The sequence below is a fragment of the Tympanuchus pallidicinctus genome, unplaced genomic scaffold (genome assembly GCF_026119805.1).
Source record: "Tympanuchus pallidicinctus isolate F22 unplaced genomic scaffold, pur_lepc_1.0 scaffold20, whole genome shotgun sequence".
NCBI classification, from domain to species: Eukaryota; Metazoa; Chordata; class Aves; order Galliformes; family Phasianidae; genus Tympanuchus; species Tympanuchus pallidicinctus.
The window spans coordinates 1,984,499-2,005,007 of record NW_026294722.1 but is presented as its reverse complement, the minus strand read 5'-3'; the positions used below and the strand labels follow the sequence as shown (position 1 = coordinate 2,005,007).

General features: G+C 43.4%; 1 long non-coding RNA gene across 2 annotated transcripts in view; it reads right to left on the bottom strand.

Annotated features, from left to right (window-relative positions):
- Positions 1-20,509, bottom strand: part of LOC128080930 (uncharacterized) — a 125,323-nt gene that overhangs the window by 91,501 nt on the left and 13,313 nt on the right. The window contains exon 3 of one of the 2 annotated variants that reach the window (XR_008206925.1): positions 18,674-19,598. The exons of the other annotated variant lie outside the window; for it this stretch is intronic. This is a non-coding gene — a long non-coding RNA (uncharacterized LOC128080930). Of the gene's footprint in view, positions 1-18,673; positions 19,599-20,509 lie in introns of those variants that run through there. 2 annotated transcript variants of the gene reach the window in all.

Below are 20,509 nucleotides of genomic sequence, written 5' to 3'. Positions count from 1 at the left end.
CAGCTTCGCTTGAACCATGTGACAAAAGTTGAAAACATTGCTGAATGCTTGGTTATCGTAGAAATGAAAAGTTTTGACCACATGAAATTCCTGTTACACTGAGAAGTGGACAAACTGTTCCTTCCCTACCAGTTTTGGGGCTCTGTTTCATTCCAAGAGCCTGTCACAAATCAGCAAGATCTGGTGGCTCCAATCCTCAGCAAACTGGGCATTTTCCCGATTCCTCAAGCATCAGAACAAAACTTTCATACCCTGTTCAGAAGAAAATTCCCAAAGGAACTGAAAACTAGCTGAGCAAGCAGTCAAAATCATGCATATCAAAATAGATGAGTTTAAAAAAAATAAAAAATAGAGTTGTCCCATTTTGGTTCTGTCCTCACTCTTCCTTTTACCTATTTTTCTATCGGATTTATTTTTTCTTATTTGGATACAAAGCGAAGGTTCTCATGTCATGAAGAAAACGCTCTTTCTAAGACTGATTTTTCCATGCGAAGATTTTCCACTGAACAAATACTTGCCATTTTTTAATTGATCCTACCAACCACAATGAAGCAAGCACACGCAACACAGTGCTGAAGTAATGTCATCTCTAGATTGCTCAAAGCTGTACAAAGATTAAAGCAGCGCAGTTCTACCTTGCTCAATCCGCACAACTGCAAACTCCTACTTTAAGGCACGTGTGGTATCGCATCGCATGGGACTGTGGATCCCAGGAGAAGGTCAAAGGGACTGACATCCTGTTGAGCAACATTTTCTATGACTGAGACAAATGGAACAGCAGATCAAAAGGGAGTAGGCTGAATAAAGGAGAAACTCGCTATCAATTTGAAGACACAAGACAGACAAAGCCGTTTCATCACGAAAAATTAACTCTCATAGATAAGAGGTAAATGGCGAAACTGTTTCGAGATATATTGATAATACTATTCCATCAAAGAGGTAAATTGCCTATATAATGAAATCTCAGAGTTTATTCTGACAACTTTTCATCCCAGTGAAAACATTTCCATATTAGAGTGCACCGTTTGCAGTTCCCAGACCCAAACTTTTACAGCTTTTTGTTTTCTAACAGATTTTGTGTCTGAAGTTTCTTAAATGATGGAGTTTGCAACAGTTTAAATTGAAACGTTTTCAATTCTATCAGAATGACTGCCCACTTTTCCTCCAATTGAAAACAAACAAACAAACAAAAAAAACCCCAGAACCTAATTTAGTTCTCCTGCACAGCCCGCACTAAACACACAGATGGTGCAGGCAGGCACAAGCATCACCATCTTAACTCTGTGCCCACTGAGGAAGGGCCATGTGCACCTCTAAAAAAAACTACCCAGAAAGCAGAAAGCCTTCCCATGGATTCAGGTGCAGCATCTCAGCCACAAAGTTGGTGCCCAGAGTTTTCAGCCAGCCTTCTTGGTTGAAAAATGGAACTTCCCATCGTTGAAGGTGGTGAGAACCAAGTAAGAAAGAACTCCAGTGCTTTTGGGCATTAAATCCTGGACACAAACAGCAATCCAGTGAGATGCCCAAGTCTACAAACCTAACAGCTTATTTATCTCGGCATTTACACCTCAGCCAGCACTCAGCGGCAGAGAGCAGCTTTCTCCCAGACAATATGCCGAATGCACTTCTTGCTGATTAACCTGCACGGGTGAGAATAATTCCACTGTGCTCAACCAGAAGAATGAGAGGCACCTTTGGGAAGATTATTCGTATGGGGAGCTGTTAAGCTGTAGCCCAGCAGGGCTTCCCCCTCCCCACCCCCCCAGCTCTAATCAAGAGCACAGGGCAGCAATTACAGTCACCATCAACAGCTGCTCCCGTACCATTGAGAAGCTTCCATCCTGCCGGGGCTCTGAAATGGCTTTGGGATCGCAATTAACACACCTCTAACAGCTCTCTTCCAGACTAATGCACTATGAGCACGCTCAGAAAACAACGCTGGACAGGTTCATTTTCACAGCCACAAAGATAACTTGCAGCAAGCCCAAACAACACGTATTTCACAAAGAACTGCTTTCATGCATCCCGTGATGGTTCACATACAGCTATCAGTGGTGACAACATTAAGGAGCTATCTGGATAAAAGTCACAAAGTCATTACACTGGTGGTGGTATAACTGACACGTAATAAGATGTTCACATACTAAATAATCCACGATTCAATCATGGGCTGGGGACAAAGTTAGCTTACACTGTATGCACAGAAGTGGAAGGTAATGCACACCCATTCATCAGTACTTAGTTCCACCTCCCATCTCAGCTTCAGCAGGAACCAGCTGGCTGAATGAACGCTTTGACCATGGGAGATCAGGGCAGAACTGCAACGCAGCCTACAAAGGACAGCACTGCTGCCACAGTAATTTCCCAGGAACTTTCAAATATTTATTTTGTCCTCAAGTCTTCTGTGTCTGGAAACACAGGCGCACACAAGCTTTTGTAGATTAACGTAAACAGTGTATGAAATTGAGCACAGCATTAGGATTCAGGCCCCTCTAGCTACCTGCAAATGTAGAGGAAATTCAGGATTACCAGCACATAATTGTGGAGTTGGGGGAGCCAGCCCAACATTTGGCTTTTCCCTTGGTTCAGATTTCCCTGCATATAGAAAGAGTAGGTGGATATGGCAAGACACAAAGTATTTGTGTATCAGCTGATGTCACATATGAATGCAATTCTAGATTTACTATTACAACTCTTCCTTCATCTAGGCAATAACTACCTGCCTGCTAAAAGGCATCAGATTCTTTTATTGTTAAAACGAAACCGGACCCGGTACCCTGGGGCAACTGATTTCAATCTCCAAGTTCATATGGTTTTTCTTGCTGACAAGACTGGTTTGAAGGAGAGCCAAAACGCCAGAGGCAGTTGCCCTTGCTAAGAAGAACCTTGAAAGACATTATGAGGATTGTTAATAAAGTGTGCACACACATGCACACAATTTTCTACTATAGGCTGACAGATTATAGCTGGTTCCCCCAATACTGCACATGGCATTGAGGCACTTTGTCCAGCCAAGGAGGAGACAGGAAATTCTGAATTTGCAGAAAGTCAAAGTGGTTTCCAAGTGCAGGAGGCACTTGTGCTTCTGTCTGATCATCTACACATGCAAATAGCAGATTTTCATGTGGTATCAGTGCTTTTCCACCACAGCAGCAGTACCTGTGCATCTTTCTGGTGTATGGACTATTGCCTGACCAGTTCTTTGAATATCAGCCCGTTGTGTTACACATGGAAGGCACACACAAGTCACCAAACCAAAAGTAACTGAGAAGTTGGTAACTGCGCCAGTCAAGATTTTGTAGACAGTTTGAGAATGGAGCATTGTACACTTGGTCTGTTGTACAAAATTGTGCTGCACTGCCCTGAGCTGAACTGTAAGAACACAAACATCTAAGTCTGCTTTACAGGGCACGATTAGAATTCTTCCAGACAACACAGGTGATTCAGAGGGAGCACCTTGCTTAGATCATCTCCTGCTTTCTCTGCATTCCATAGAATGATGTTCTTTACAGGTCGGCAGTTTTTGCAAACTATGTGCTACATTTGTTTTAAATAGGACTTACATTTGAGCTCTGGTTTCTTAAAACCATCTTAAAAGCGGATGACAGTGATGAAAATGCTCAATGTCTCTTACGATTCTGTTGCTCAATTTGCAGCACTTTCTAGGCAGAGGCTTTACTATGGTAGGTTTTGCTGTGCTAAGCGGGTGCTCTGAATAACTGCACTGCACTGTTCCAGTTTTTCTGGACCTACTGCATTTTTCCACATTTTGCAAACACTTTAGAAAAAAAGAATGAAAGCAATGGCAGCTACTGTAACCTGTCAGGGTGCAGCTCTGTGCTCACACACCTGCTCAGAGGCCGGGACCCTGCAAGGCAATGCGCCTTCTGGGACTGGAAGCAGCACTAGCTGTATATCCTGGCTCTGCTTTACCTGTGTGAGCAAAAGACTGCAGTGACATTCTGGCCAAGCAGTCCCAAGAGTTCTCTAGCTCCTTAATGCCATGAGAAGTTACTACTGTCCCAGCTAACTTGATGGAAATCATGGCCTAAGAACAGTCGTGTATTCCACAGCATGCAAGCGTACTCCTTGGAAGTCTTCATACCCTCTTCCATAATTCAGTTTAAAAAGTGTATTTCTCATTATTTTCCCCCTTTAAAATATATGATCATTTTAATACTGAACCTTCAGTCTGCAAAATCTCATCATTTAAGCAAAATACTAAGCTAGATGCTTAGGAGCAGATGATGTAAAAGCAGAAACCAGATCTAACAGCAAATCACCCTTACCCTCTATTTACCATGTCCGTGTCTGGAAAAAGATTTTATAAGGAATCACTCCAGATATTGGTTTTTGTTTTCAATTTTTTAACTTGTAGCTGAATACATTAGGTTCCCCCAGCGTTATTAAACTACTGCAAAGCAGACATCTGACGTTTGTCAGCACTGCAGCGCAGATGAACTGCACCCCACTTGTGACTTATTTTAGTACATTTTATCTTAGCACTTTCCAGGTTGAAAAGTTGAGTCTCCCAGAAATTCTCTGCATAAGACAGATGCCATGACAGCAAATCTACTGACAGAGAGCAACAAGAAAGTAAGCTGGAGTTGCACACATAGGTTTGGTGCATCTCTGGGTGACCAGGTTTAACGCTGTGGTTGAATGCTGTTTCTTAAGCAGCCTTAATTTCCTAAGAAATCTCAGAAGAACAATTACAGCTCTTGTGCCTATTCTTCATACAGCTTTTCACTCTACTGTTCCGTAAACAAAACAAAAAAGCAGTTTGTTATTTCCATAGATTTAACACAATCTATTCTGGCCCAGCACACGGCTCTCTCCCTGGAAACCATACTTTCATAACAAACTCCCTTAGAGCTTCAACCTCTGGAGTATCTGTCCATTGAGTCAACACAGCCTGGGGTTTAGCACTCCTAGCTCACCTCAGAGCTTCTTTCCACATTTCACCGTGTGGATCTGGAGTGTAAAAAAGCTCCTGAACAATGAGGGATTCTAATAGAGACAATTCCTGGTACTGGAGTACTCAGGATCTGTATATATGTAAATAGTCTGTTAATAGATACCAACAGAATGCTCTTAACATAGCAACAGCGGTAAATATAGCTTGATCTGATCTGAGGTAGTTGATGAAGACATTTGTTTACTGGTGTATTTTTTTAAGTAAGATCATCCACAGTGCCCAGAGCATTGTCTGGGAGCTCTTTTATTATAGTTTGTAAAACTCCAAATAAAAACAGCAAGCTAGACAATCACTCTTTGGAGCTTTGCCTGTACAACAAGAGGGCTTTGGTTGCATCACTAAGTATTCAAAACAAAGTAAAAAGAACCAAAATATCAAACCTACACAGGTGTGTATTTGCAGTTGTGCACATACATGCTTGAGGATGACACAGCTTGCACACATTCTTACTATTGCTGTTTGCAGAGCGTAAGTGAGGGCATAGCAACAAGCAGCCAACTCAGGAGATTCACTGGGACACACACTTGGCTGTCTCACACAGTTTGCACCCACCAATCTGCCTCTCAAGTAATTTGACATTAAGAGCATGTAAAATAAAGCTGCAGCTTTGTATGTGCCGGCACCCTAGATGTCCTCTTCTAATTCATTCAGCAGAACAGGATCATAAGTAAGCACTGAATTTATAACAGATTTTTCTCTTTATTAAGAGAGGGGGGATGGATTAGCACGTGTGCATGCCAAGGTCTTTCTCTTACAGTGCTCCAAAACTATACTGAATTTACTTACAGATCTGGCCTGCGCATTCCTCCCTCGTTTCTCTGATCACCTGCTGCACTTGTGAGAGCCATGCAGGAGCTCAGCCTCCTGCATCATGACATGCCAGCCCCACGTGCACAGGCACAGCCACTTTTTCCACTGCCAGTTGTCACTGCTACACACGCTCAGACATTGCTCCAGGGCACAGATAGTGTTGCTTTCTTACCTCTGACAGATGCAGAACAACTTGCGTTCCCCCCAGTACAAATGTGGTGAACAACACCCACAGGAGCGGATTGTGGAGCAAAGAAAGAGGGCAGAGAATCAGTCTGGACTGCAGTGGCAGTCAGATATTGGCATATTTGCTTCTTAAGATAATTAAAATTGATGAAATTAAATATAACCAAAGAAGACTTGCAAAAAATAGCATTCCGTCCTTCCCTTCCACCTGCAGCCTTTTCAGTCAGATGCTGCTGAGAGCACATACGTGCAGACAGCACAAGCACACAACTCACCACTGCCATTCCTGAAGCCTTACAAGGTAGGACTTTGCATACGCTGAGGACAATTGTGCAAACAATCATGGAGTCACTGCAGCTGGAGGGAACACAGTCACAGCAGCCTCAGACTGGGGAGTTGAGCTCTTGAGTTTTGCTGGTATCTCAGGCAGGTTTGGCGACATCATTTTCCTCCCTCCTAAATAGGACGTCAGGTCTCCCTCACAAACTCTGCACGTGTAATCCAAGGAATCAAATTGCCCATAATTTGTTAATTAGTTTAGCATGACCAAGAAATCAGGGGCCACAACACTTTAGAAGAGCCCTTGGATTAGAAGTTGTCAGGAAAATATGCCAGCCAAAAAGTCTGGCATATCCAATCCAAGAAAGCCACAGCTCCAGCCATATCCCCACCTACTGCTCTGCACCTCAGTCCACTTCTCTGAAGGTTTTCCTTCAGATCAGAGGACATCTTGCAGCACTTCTCCCCTGTTTCATCCTTGCACCTTCCACAGGCACCATCAGAACAACTGTGTGCACCACCACGCTCTGCTCCTTTGGTGCCGTCTGCCCTTGGCTCAGTGACATTGATAGCTGCATTGCAGATGCCAGCAGGGACGGATGTCCTCCAAGAGGAAGACAAATTGGAAGTGGCATGGGAAGGATGATTGACACCTCATGTAAGGTCTTGTTCTGTCAAAGCTTTGTAATGTTGTTAGTTGTCAACCCCAACCACTCTGCCATTGCTTCGCCACAATCCTATGTGATGCCCAACGTCCAACAGATTTTTCATCCGTTTGCCACAGCGTTCTCAAATTCCATTCTCAGGGCTGTATGTATACCTTCTGCATAGCCTGAAGTCATGCAGTCTTGTGAAAGTTCATTTGCTTTATAGAGGGTGCTGGAAAAATATTTTTGCTTGCAAGACTTCAGTCTTAATTTGAGCATGAGAACTCATGCACTACTAAACTCTGTATTTAACTGGTGAGACTTAAAAAAAAAAATAAAATAAAAAATCAGACAGAACTTTCCCTTCTCAGTGTTTGGTGATTTCACTGCAAAACTTGGCCAACACAGAGACTGCTGGGTAAGGTCAGCTGACAACAGTCCTGCATCCTGACTCCTACAAAGCCCAACTCTGGCCACGTGCAGAAAGACACCACGCAGTATTACATTATATAATTACTTCTCCACATTGGAAGGAAAAATAAAAATCTCTCTCATTCTTCATTTAAGGAGAGCATTACTTCTGTCCTGAAGCAGGAAGACTTACATCCCTCCACAAATCCCTTGTTAGAGGGAGGTTCTCTTTTTTCCCTTAATTTTCAGTGTAACAAATTTGAATGCTTACATTATCCAGGGGACCACTATAGACTTCAGGATCAAAGAATATTGGCAATCCTCTGGCTTGCACAAAGTTTTCCTTATGATCTCACAAGGCTTATTTCACATGTATTTAGCAGTCAGCTCCTGCCATCGCTACTGACTTCCTAAGTCTTGTGAACGAGTAAGGCAAATGAAAAGGCCAATTCCAATAGTGAACATCCACAGAGTCAGAGGTTGCTAGCTACCAAAATTACTGAACTTGCTAAAATTTTGTATGCCAAATCACCATAAAAAGATACAAAAGAGAAAGTTGCACAGCCAGAAATAACATCCATGTATCAGAACATCTGGTCAAGGAGCCCTTGCCTGCTCATTCAGTTTTGCACCACGTTGTCAGGAAGCTATTTCACACAGTATTAAGCAAGGAAGAAATTGGAAATTTCTTACTCTTAATACTTCAGAGTTGAGAATCTGTTGAAGTACTAAGATGCAAAACAACCATATCATATCTTTGTTGTTGTTGTTCTTTTGAAATAAAAGGAAAAATAGCCTACTAAGCCCAAAACAGGACTGTACAAAGACAGCTCAATGGTGATTTGGCCGCTTCCTTGGAGAACCATTGTATTTGTTCATGCCAGTTCATGCCATGCACAGTGAGCTGGGGCAGGCTCCATTTCAGGGCTTTGGCAGCGGCTGAGTTTATGAGCATTTTTCCAGCTCCAGCAGAGCATTTCTGCAGGGAAGCAAATATTCCAACAGTCAGAGCTTATTACAGGTCCTTGAAAGTATCAATGGAAAGATTCACAGTCAGTAAGAGTCATCTGAATCTACCACCTCATTTTCAGGTCTGTAAAGCTGAAAGAAGGGTGTTTCATACCAAAAGAGTCCTTTGCTGGCATCTGTCCTATGAAATTTAGTTTAGACCAGAGCAGGAGAAGGGAGAAAACAGAGACCTGGAGATGCAATCAACTATGGAGATCTCCTGTGTTGAGTTTTCTCAGCTGGAATCAAACTGCACATCTAAGCAAGGCTGTCACTCAAAGGTGACTCATCTGTATGACAGCAGGAACTGAACCATGCCTTCTCCATGCTGCACAGTAAATGTTATGTAAACACCAAGGACGTCTTCATGCATGGATTAGGAGAAGGATTGCACAAGTTTTCAAGGTACGGCACTGCTTAGTTTAGAAGAACTCATCAAGATGCAGGGCAAGCTGCACAAGTCACTGCTGTGTCAGTGTGTGTTGCACCTCAAGCAGTATCACAGGGCTGCAGTTTACCCACAGCCACTCATGCTGCACCCAGATAATTCCAAGCATGGCAGCGAAGGAAAACAAACAAACGTGGGGCATCCCATTGCGTGGGCTGGAGAAAGTGCACTTCAACCAGTGAAGCAATTCCTAAAGGAATACAAGGTATTTAGAGATGGTACTTCCAACTCGAGCATCATTTTCTGCCTTTGGAGAGGTTGGTCATGAGCCACATTCATTCAGTATTCCAGGACATACCAGCTCAGGTGAGAGTAAATGCAGTCTGGCCGTATTTTTCCCTGTGGAAAGGCTGGGCTGGATTGCTGTGAGGGCAATGAATTCATCTGCACCTTGCTCAGCACTGGGGGAAGCACACAGGTAAACCAGGGGCTTGTCCCTGGGCTGGTGAAATGCCCCGTCACAAAGGTTCAAATATACTTTTTCTTTTACTAATTACAGGAGTTGTATTAAGAAGGATCGTAAGAACGAAAATAACCAAGTGAATACACAAGTCTTATCGTTAGCAAAGGATTTCATCAGAAAAACTCCTACAAGTCAGGGCAGGAACTGCTCCTTGCTTTGCCTTTGGAACGCCTGTGCCTCCTCAGTACTACCACAGTGCAAATATTTAGTTACTCACCAAAAGAGGAAGAAAACGATGTTCTGCAGTTGCATAATCGGGACTCCAGAAGCTTGGAGATGCCTGAATTATCATGCTTTTTAATTTTAAGAAGCTTGAGTGATGAAATTCACCCGTGTCCACTTAATTATTGTTATTTTATCCCCATGGGCCCTCACTGTCCAGTGCAGGTGGAACAGGAATCCTACCCATGCCTAGCATGTCCCAAGACTAGTTTAATGCCTGTCATATTTAGAAAAGTGGCAAAATGGAGTTGTTTCTTCCTAAGCTTTTAAAATGGCCTTTAATATTGTTCTACCAGACCAGCTCCTAGACCTCAATGATTTTATCTTTACAAGACCTTGATCAGATGGGTTGTTTTGTTTATTTGTCCATACAGGATAGATGGGGGGGTTGTTTGTTTAAATAGCTGGAGTACAAAGAAAGACTTAAATTCTCAATGATAAGCAACTTTTGGTTGCCCCACTTGAAATACCTAAAACCTAATTAGTTTACTTAGAAGAACATTCAGGAATTGCATGCCCTATAGTTCATCCAGTGAGCAGTTCTCCAGGCTGCACTCAGAGCTGTGGCTACACAACAGTTCCCAAATGAGAAACCAAGAGCCTCAAGTGAGGCAGTCAGAAGGTTGGAAACATGCTTATGGGTTAATCCAGAAGGGCAGTAACAGGAAATTCATCCCATCAGTTCAAACCTGCCAAAATTACGGCCATGGGGTTTTCAGCTGTATTGTTTCCTAACCTTCACACAGCATCATTAGAAACAGCACAACAACTGGAGCAAGAAAAGCACCTTACAGACATGTCACCCAATCTCTAATCCTCCAGGCTAACAGGCCCTGCATTTCTAACAAGGGCAGACTCTCCCAAAGAACAACTTCTCATTGCGCAGTAAGTACCAGTCACACAAACACCTGGATGTTACCCACATCAATTTTAAAGCCTTATACAAAACCACCAGGGACTTTACATGCGATGTATTCAAACACTCCTGAAAATGCAGCACAAGAGAGCCTGAGGAGGAGAAATGGGAAGGGAAAGCTCCATCAGGACCTCCAGGCATCTAACTTCAGTGACACTGGAGCAACAGCGGCACAGGATTGATAGCCCCCAGCCTTAATATTGGAGGGACAGGCCTCCAGGAGCTCCGTCTGCAAGCAGAATGCCCCAGGTTACCTGGAGTGTGTGTGGCAGGGCAGGGAACCTAGATTTCCCCACACTCACAATTAGCATCTATTCACTGGATGGGCCTTCCCTGGCTCAAGTGCTTGGGGAGGAGGCTTTCTTCACCCCACGAGCTGGCACATAAAGAATCAGTTTGCTACAGCGTTTTCTCCCTTCTCCAGCCTGAGCTAGAGCAAAAAGAAAAAAAGATGCTGCAGGATTTAAGCAGAAAAATAATCCTCTTCAGTGAGGGTGAGCAGAAGAGATTCTAACAGTTTTATTGTGTTTCGTACTGAAACTTTTGGGGACAAAAAGCAGGTATCTTTTCCTCTGGAGCTGTGTAAACATTCTTTAGAATGCTTATGAAGAGGGGAAAAAACTGTTGTTTTGTGCTTTAAAAAAAAAAAAAGTTGAGGAGAGTGACAGAAGTTGCATTTGCAATGTAATGTACTGCATTGGTCAGAAACACACAAAGAACTGAGATTCTCTGTTAATGTTTGGAGAAAAAAAAATAAATCCATATATACAGATAAGACTCCTTTGCAGTATTTGCCTGAAGCTGAAATCAGTGTTGTATCCTTCCTCGCCTCTCCAGACAGCCAGCCAAACCCCAAACATGCTCAACAATTAGACCCAGCGCCTGCAGTGCCGCTGGAATCCCCCCTCCTAAGACTTCAGCAGCTCTGTTTTCTCTTTCTAACAAATACCACTGATGTATTCTTTCTCCATTATTATCTGTGCATTTTTCCCTGGATCCTGACAGGTGAGCTACAGGAAACAGCACCCACAAGATAGAAGAGTCCTAAACAGCTCATTCCCATATGTCACACGAGCATTTCTCCCCTCCTGGCCTGTTGAAAAGCTTCAGGTTACACTCCCAGCCAAAAGCAACAAAATAAAACTCGACTTTTTTACTATGCCATCCTCCATTTGTGGGAATTTTAACAATTTGCTGCTAAATCCAACTCTTTAGAGTTGTAGTGATGACTAATAACTAACAGACATGTACTCACAACTGGCTAGATATTTATTTCTTGTCTAAACCCAACTCTGAATAACTTAAGCACCTTAATAGAAGTAGAATAATAAATACAGTCCAAATATAGGCAACCATCCAACCCAACCATCACAGCTCTCTCTTAAATCCCCCATCTTTCAACAGCACTCACTGCAGTGCCTCTTACTATTGTATAACAAGAATGTAACAGAAGAGTGGACTGGGCGAGATTGGCATCGTTACCGTATTTACTGCTCTCCTTCATGCTTTATGTATTAAAATGGATGAAGAAAAACAACCTGAGCACATTCACGTTTGTCAGAGATTTTTTTCTGCGTACAGAGCAATAACTTTGCTCTGTTCTTAAAGACTTGGGCAGCAAGAAAATAAACCTGTATGAGGCTGCTGGACAGGATGGGGAAAGGGATATATATGCTACTAGCGATCTGGCCTGGGGTTTTCACCTCACTTTGATAGGGAGAGAATCCCAGCCACGGCTGCACTGCTCCAGCTAGGACACATAGCCATAGGATTCCCAAGAGAGCCAGAGCCCAGCAAGCAAGAGGCCTCCGAGCCAAGTGCTCACCTGCACAACAGCCAGCACAGGTACCATCTCCCCAGGGAAACTGCTAGTAAGAGATCTAACACAAAAATATTTAAATATATATATATATATATATATATATATATATATCTGCAGCTAATCAACCTATTTAACTGGCAGCATGACTGCCTCACTAATACCAGCTCCAGTGTCAAAACTAATCTTGGTTGTGCATTCTGAAGGTCCCCTGGACTGTCCGTGGCAAAATAAAATACCAGCATATTTTAAGCTACATTTGGAGGTTGCTTAAGAGTCTTTTTTCTCTCTACTTGGTTCATTTTATTCATGCATTTAGGAATTTAATTAAAACTTAATAATAATATAATTCCATCTGTAAAGGGGAAAGTCTACCAATATCAATCTCCCAGTAAAAGTCAAAGAAGCTCACAAGCTATTGATTCCATCTCACGCAACGCAGACATTTTGCCTAGATTGTGTTTGCAAAAAACAGACTCAACAGACTCTAAATGATTTTGTCTCAATGGCAACACACATGCAGCCACTGGAGAGGCTGTAACCACTGAAGTTTTACTCCGCAACTGCATGGATTCTTAAGATGCAGAGCAGCACTCAAGAATTTGCAGACATTGGTGGTTAAAAACGAACAAACTTACACACACACACATGCACACACACACAGACATATATATGTTTTTATGTCTTGTAGGATTTTCCTACTCTTCAATTTTCATTAATAGACAAAATCCTTCATTCTTCATCCGGCCTCTGTCATAAAGGCTGGCTCTTTTCACTCAGACATACAGCTAAGGTAAAGCCTGCTGTTACACACCATCAAATAAGTTTCTGTCTCCCCTAACCTGTAATTGAGGTTGTAACAGATGGCTTTGCATTTTGCAAGACCAAAGGTTGTGCAACAGCAGTAACTTCATTTAAGGGAAAAGATTTATCAGAAACCAGAGTCAGGAATTTTTGGAAGATGAAAAGGAATTTCTCACTTTGAAGGAAGACTCAGTAGTGCAGCACGTAAAAGCTCATCAGTGAAAATAATAAAACATCCATGCATTCCTGAATAAGGACTTCCATCTTCTACAGCAGTACTGTCGACACGTCTGCTGCCAGTGGACTTAATTGCACTGAGGTCAAGTGGAAGAACTACACCACCGCTCCGCGTGCGGGCTGCTCTGATACAGCCTGAAAACTCAGCCAGAAGCAGCAGCCTTCTGTGGACGATGCTTTTGGCTTGTCTTACAAATCCCTTGTGCTGTCCCAAAGGCAGGAGCAGCATGCTGAGGCAAGGCAACAGGAGAGCTCAGAAACTGAGATCTCCAGCAAACACCACTCAGGCAGAGACACAAATCGTTCTTTGGGTCACAGTGCTCCTTCAAATCCAAGACAACCTGAGGTCTCAGTTGCCAGCAGACTCAAGCCCAATCACACTGGGATGACATCCAACAACTCTTGTCTGGGGACAGCTTCCTGAATCTGTCACTTGCCAAGGTTTTGTTTGTAACAGGGATGGGGCAGAATCCCTTCCGGCCCTACAAGCAGTTATTTCAGTGCTGCACCTTGGCACGTCTCAGAGCAGCCCTTCTGAATCGCTCACCCTGAGCACTCTCCCTGTTTTACATCCCTCGTTTTCAGCTTGTTAAGTGAGTCCAGCTCCCCAGGCAGAAGGGTGGTACCTTCCAACTTTCAGGCTTGCCATGGTCTGTTTATCAGATCTAATGAAGACATTTATGGGTTGATGGTCTGACAGATGCTCAATTTTCTGACTGGATGAGGAAGTCAAACTGTTATATAAGAAGCCAATAAGTACCATTCATTCCTAAAGCAATAAAACACTGCTGCGTTTCCAAGTTAATTGGCACAACTGAGCCAGTTTGCTGGGAGTGAATTTAATCAAACTTTATCTTTATTTAGGGGCTTCTTTAGCACCCTGCACTATACTATCTGAGGATCTAGAACAGAGAAGATTGCTATTCTAATGTGCTGTTTTCCCTAGCTGCTTTCAGGATCAAAATGTATTGCTAACGCAGCAAAATGCTCTTGGAGACATTTACACCTTTCACCATTGGCATGTGTTTGGGGTTAACACAGAGGTTTCCCAGCAAATTGAAGTTCAGAAGGTTGTTCCTCTTCTTTACACAGAATACGTTGGTATTCTTTAAAATTCTAAAAATAGTTGAAGGTTTCCCCATTAAAAAAATGAATAAGGTTTACTCAGCACCGTCCATCCTAGGCGTTTACCTAGGCACCACTTGGCCATCCACCACGCATTAAATTCAGGAGTGTTTCGTGCTAAAGTGCTACGACTTGATGGGGCAGGTTTTATGGGTTCATTACAGTGTGCCTCTGGAGTATTGCAAGGCATGAGACCAAAGGCTATGCCCCATTGGCTGCCAGAGTCATTTATTAACGGCCCCATTAAACACTCCCTCAAGCTTTCGATTGCAGTTATCCAGTTTTCTGCCCCCCAAGTCCCCGCGATAGCTGAAGAGTATCCTTAGGGAGTGACAGCCAGGTACTCAGGTCAGCCCCCAGAAAAGCTCCAAGCCCAGGCTTTGCGTGCCAAGGTGCCCACCGCCACTGTAGGGCTGGCAGCCACCCCCCTGCCCCTTGATCCCTATGCACCAGCCACAAGAGGGGGACAGAGGCTTACCCTGCCCTACAGAAAAATCCCCTGAGTCTGGCAAGGTCGCGCTGTTCTTTCCAGAACTCCAAAAATCTCTCCCTTAAAAGGCCAAGGAGCCTCTTCATCTCTTGCTTAGCATCAGCGTTCTCACTCCCATGTACTCTCAGTAATAAAAAAATAAATTGTTCACTGCCTTAAGGAAACGTGCATATGGAAAACCCAGTTTAGGAGTAATTCACCTTTGTTATTGCCAGGAACCAGTGATGCACAGACAACAAGCCATGCAAAACTCCATCATGTTGACCTTTGAGGGCCATCATCCCTTCCTCAAGGTTTCCATCCTCTCTGTAGCTGCATTAATTGCATTCAACATTCAAGGATTAGTAGTAGTTCTGAGCTTTGTGCTATCTTGGGAGATATACATCACTACTCAGAAGTGACAGAAAAGAGGGTTAAAAAAAAAAAAAAGATACCCCTTAATCACTCTCTCATCAGCTATCCTGTTGTTTCTGCATTAGATGTCAGGCTGCATCTTTAAGAGCTGACCTGTCTCTGCAGCAAAAGCACAGAAAGCTGGCAGTTGAGGAAGCAGAACGGATGACAGTTTTTGGCAGTGGTTTCAGCTGTCTTGTTGGGTTTTTCAGATTAATCAGCCCCTTTGGAACACTGAACAGATCATCAGGACAATCCCTCAATCCAAGATCTTTTGCAGTGGAAAAAAAAAACCCTCATAAACTGGGACAGCAGCATAACGAAGGCAGTCTTCTGAAAGGGGCTCAGTCTTGGCTCTGAGAAAAGTCCTTATCAAGACAGTGTCTAAAGCCAATGGCATGTCTGCACCATCATCCCTCTGCATGTGCTCACACATGGTGTGTGTTTTCAATGTGATTTTTCAGGAAGTCATGAACTGACACAAAGCTTCTCTCCATGCCCCCCAAACCCACTATCTCATGCTTTGTTAAATACATCATGTTTCTGTCAGATGCCAAAACAATTGACCATTTTATTTCAAGGAAAAATCTTCCTTCCTAATATTTAAGACCACATTCATATGCTCAACACATTCTTTTTGAAACATTCGGTTTTACTCTGTGCAGAAGAAGAATTGACACTGCATCATTCAAAAAGATAGCTGTGTGGCCATGCCTCACTCCCTCTCACCCCCCAAATCAAGTGCTGCTAGGAATTGCTCTCTTCTTCCCCACAGAAAAACTGCTTAAACACTCCCCAGTCCTCCTCTCTCCTAAAAACGCAGCTTCATTTTAAACAAAAAAATGTAATAAGGAACTTTGCTGCACAGTTTCAGCCTTCCTCCATTACACAACAAACACAGCAAGCAGTTACGCAAGCTCCTGCTCACCGCGAAGCACCGTGTGCTGCTTACCGTTTGCCTAAGACAGCAAGCGCAGAGGTGCCAAAACTGAAATGCTGTTAATTCCTTGTGCTCCTCACCTAAAAGGCTGAGCTCCCAGTACTGATTGCCAATGCTTTTGACAAGGATTTATTATTATCCGTGAAATGGCTGGATATCAGGATCATGCTTGGCTTTCCCCCTGCTTTAGCAGCCCACTGAGGCTCTCCTTTCCCTGTCACACCAACAGGGTGCTGCCATTCTGAGCAGGGACGGCAGGCCTGAGCCACTCCATCTCCTGCAGGGCCATCCCAGCCCTTCACAACTCCTGGGATCCCTGGGATGTGAGCACTCCCAGCCATCACAAACCACACCAACAAAAGCCACCTATGGGGCTGATCACCCCCTGTGAATGGATCTTCGAGTACAACAGGATCCTGAACCTCTTGCACTGGAAGAAGGGGTATAATCTTCTGCACCTAAGAGCCAGCACTCCGAACCAGAATTACCAAACTGCCTTCTGCACTGTCAGACACCTGTGGTTATAATCTCATCGCTTCCATTCACGTGTTCCACGGAGCACCCAGTCCTCACCCAGCGCAGGGGTCCCCAGCAGCAGGATGAGCCACGAGGATGCAGCTCCCACACTGCTAGGATTCCGCTCCCACACTAACCCTCAGTGGTGGCTTGGCTCTTGCTTTTGCTCATTTGCTGTTTTCACTCACCCAGCTGCAGTCCCTGTGATGGGCATGGCCACTGCCAGGTAGCTGCGTGGTTCAGATAGGAGGCGAGGGGTGGCAGAACAGAGTACCAGAGAGAGGTTCTTATCACAAGCAGTTCTTACAGCAATAGCCCTGAGAAATCCCATCATAGAAGAGATGACTCAGTCTTGTGCAGACACTTTACACGTCCAGACATTCTTGAATATATGAGAACCTACTGCATATAAAAAATGACCTCTGACTTTTTGTGCCTCTGCTCTACACTGTCATAAACAAGAATATCATTTCAAGAGATGCTGTCAAATTATATTTAGCACGGTTTTCTATTTTGTTTAAAAATAAAAGTCTTCTGTAAAGCATAAAATGAATAGAATTAAGAAAACAATTCTGTGAAACAAAACAAAAAATGGTGCAGTTGCCTTTCAAACCCTTACCCTGTAGCACTGAAAACTTGGAATTGTCCACAAACGAATATGAGACTGACATGATATTTATTAACCAAGCCTAAAATAGCACAGAACAAACAGAATACAAATCATGGCAAGTAAAAATTAATTTAAAAAATGCAATTTAATAATCTAACAGTTTAGGGGCAATATGCGGTTTGTATTGGCAGTGGCCTTTTAATCTTGCAAATCATATAATTAAGAAAACGTAATTAGCAAAAGCAGTGTTTGAATATTAAAGCTGTGAAAATATCTCAGGAAAAAAAAAAAAAAAAACTGCAAGTATTGGCTTGAACTTTTTTTTTAAGCCTCAATTCTGCAACTGCCTGCACTTCTACTAACGTAAATAAAAGGCAGGAATAAATAAACGGTAGGAATAGTCAGGAAATTGTGAAGTCAGAATATTCCCCAAACCCAAAATTGCAGCTGCTTACACCAGGGCCCGAGGCGCCTCAGCACAGGGAGCCGCAGCAGCGCATCCTGCCTCCCCGCACCAGCTCCCACTGCAGCCCTGACACGTTTCACACACTCAAAGGAGAACAACCCACACCCCCCCAACACCTCCTCCAAAAAAAGGGCTCCTGGCAATTTTCAGTCTTGGAAACCTAAGTTAGCTTCGGACCCGAGCTGAAGGGCACTGGCACAGCAGCACGCCATCGCGTCTCCCTCCCTGGAGAGATGCATGAGGTTCCCAGAGCTCATAATAAGGACACCCACAGCCAAAATTCACACCACCCTTGTGTTTTAATCAGATGGAAAAAAAAAAAATCAGAACGCTGTTAAGCACCGAAACATCTGTAAAATTTGAGGGAGAACTTTCTGTGCCTCAGAAAACCAGAGGTCGGGTTCACTTACTGCTAGGAGACTGCTGGAAAGTTAATGTTTGCAGCAGAGCATCTTACACAGATAGAGGGCTTGGCTACATTCAAAGTTTCTTTTGCAATATTTGCTCAAGAGAGTTTTTATTGTTGCTGTTCTGCTTTAGGACATGTGTTGTGTTTTAGTAAATAAATGATTTATCATTGCCTTCAATATTGTTCTTAACTTGATTTGATTGCTTTGTTTCTGGGGATAATTCAGTGATTTTTTTTTTTTTTTTTTGGTCTGCTTTAGGGACAATTTCCAGTATAAGAATGGAGCTCTGAACCCAAAGCAGATCCAAATTTTCTCCAGGAAGCCCCTCAGCCCTCTCTTCTGACCTTCAAGCTGTGTTCTACTTAGTTTGCATAGAATAAGAGCCCTCAGATCCCAGAGCTTCATCTATATTTTCTTCTCCCTTCAAATTCTTTTTATCCTCTATCTTTTGATGGAACTCAGCACTCAGCAGTGACTACAATATGTTGTTTAATAGTAGTCTGCAGAATAGTGCTCTTGGACATAGATCTTTGGTTCTTTAAAAAGAGATTATTCCAAGTAAAAGTAACAGAAAGAGGCAGCTTATGCTCTCAGTCATATCACTGGGTTATTAATTGTAACAGAAATCAAGAGTGACTGCTAGGATATGACGAGAAAAGTTTCCAAGCACTGAGTTCCAGGGCACTCTGGGGTCTCAGGCATGGGTAGGAGGTTCACCAATCCCTGGTTACAGCAGCAGAGAAGTGCTGGGTTTGGCTTCTCGACTCCCTGCAGCACAGATTGTCAGGGCTTCCTTCCAGCCCTGCTTTCCCCTTTACAGAGACCAACACTTGGCTTTGCCATAGACCTGAAAACCTTCCTGCATAAGGCTAACCGGCAGCAGCTACTCCGCATGGCAAGCGTGCCATTTTAACAAATTCATTCTTTTCTTGACTCGTAATCTGAAGAGCATGGTTGTGCTTGGCAGTTGACATCCAGCCCAAAATAATGACACATTAAAGGTTTTAATCTCCTATCATTGGGAAAGGTTTCCAAAGAAAACAGAGGTGTATGGATTGCATCTCCCCATCTCGTCCGTGCGTTACCCAAACAGATGTCACCATGTTAATCCGTGGGAGCCACTCCATCCTCCAGCCAGAAAGGAGGGCAAAGTTGTCTGGGTAGATCAGCTGGGCAGCGGACATCTGTGCTACAAGTGGATCCTCTTCATCTAATTATTTTTTCCTTTTCCAAGTGCACCACGTTATACAAACAAATGAAATCTAGGTCGGTTTTGGCTATCAGTAGGGCTCCTCCAAACACCCACAGGACACCCTGCTGTTAGCCGAAGCCCAAACACCAGGGGCATTCACACAGCCTGCAGGAATTCGCTTTGGGTCTGTTCCCCTCCACTGCAAAGCTCTTGGTGTGCCAGGAAACGCTAATAAAGACAGGAACAAAAGTCTGGTCCTTATTTGTACCTGTCAGAGAACCCAAGGAAGGAGGCTGACCAACCAAGGAAATTAACATTTGTTTCTGACAGGAATCTACGCAAAAGGACAGGGTTTTAATTTAGGACTCTTTTCATCAGAATGATAACAGCTGTCATCTGCTGTGTGAGTGCAGTAATTACTGCATCTCCCGCGTGGAAAATAAATACCTGATGTTTCATTTACACAGTAATATCTCAATCTGCAGTTCCAGAGCCAGCCAGCAACATTCCCACGGAACAACTTACATGTACTCAACCCTGGAATTCCTGCTGTTAGACAAGCTCCCCTCCACTCCCCCTCCAAAAAAAACACCCCAAAGTAAACAAAAAAACCAACATCACCTCAATAGTTTTCCTATTCCTTCCAACAAAAAGGAAGAGTCTGGAGTAGTATTTTCGATCCTAAAGATTCAGAACACAGCCTGGTTTATCCCACTCTCCTGGGCTCCTTGAAATTGATCAAAGTGGAGTTTTTTGTGTGTGGTGGTGGTGTTGTTTCCGTGATTTTTGTTGCTCATCCTTTTTAAGGTGACTTGAATATCCAATCTCACCTCAAATTGTAAGCTGTTATTTCTAGTCTCATCTGCCACACGTAAGGGGAAAAAGGATGATAGTTTTATTTGCCACTGCCACACTGGCACAACACAAACAGGGAGACACACAGCTTGGATTCAGACATCCACTCTTCTGGTTTAAAAAAAAAACAAAAATGTTTGAAAACATTTATCCAGCCATTGGTTATGGATCTAGTTTCTCCTAAGTTGAGGAACTTTGTTTTTGTATGATTTCTGATTCAGTTTCTTCACAGAAGCAAAGTTGGATTTTGAAAGCTAAGCAGCCTGATGAAAGAATGCAACGCA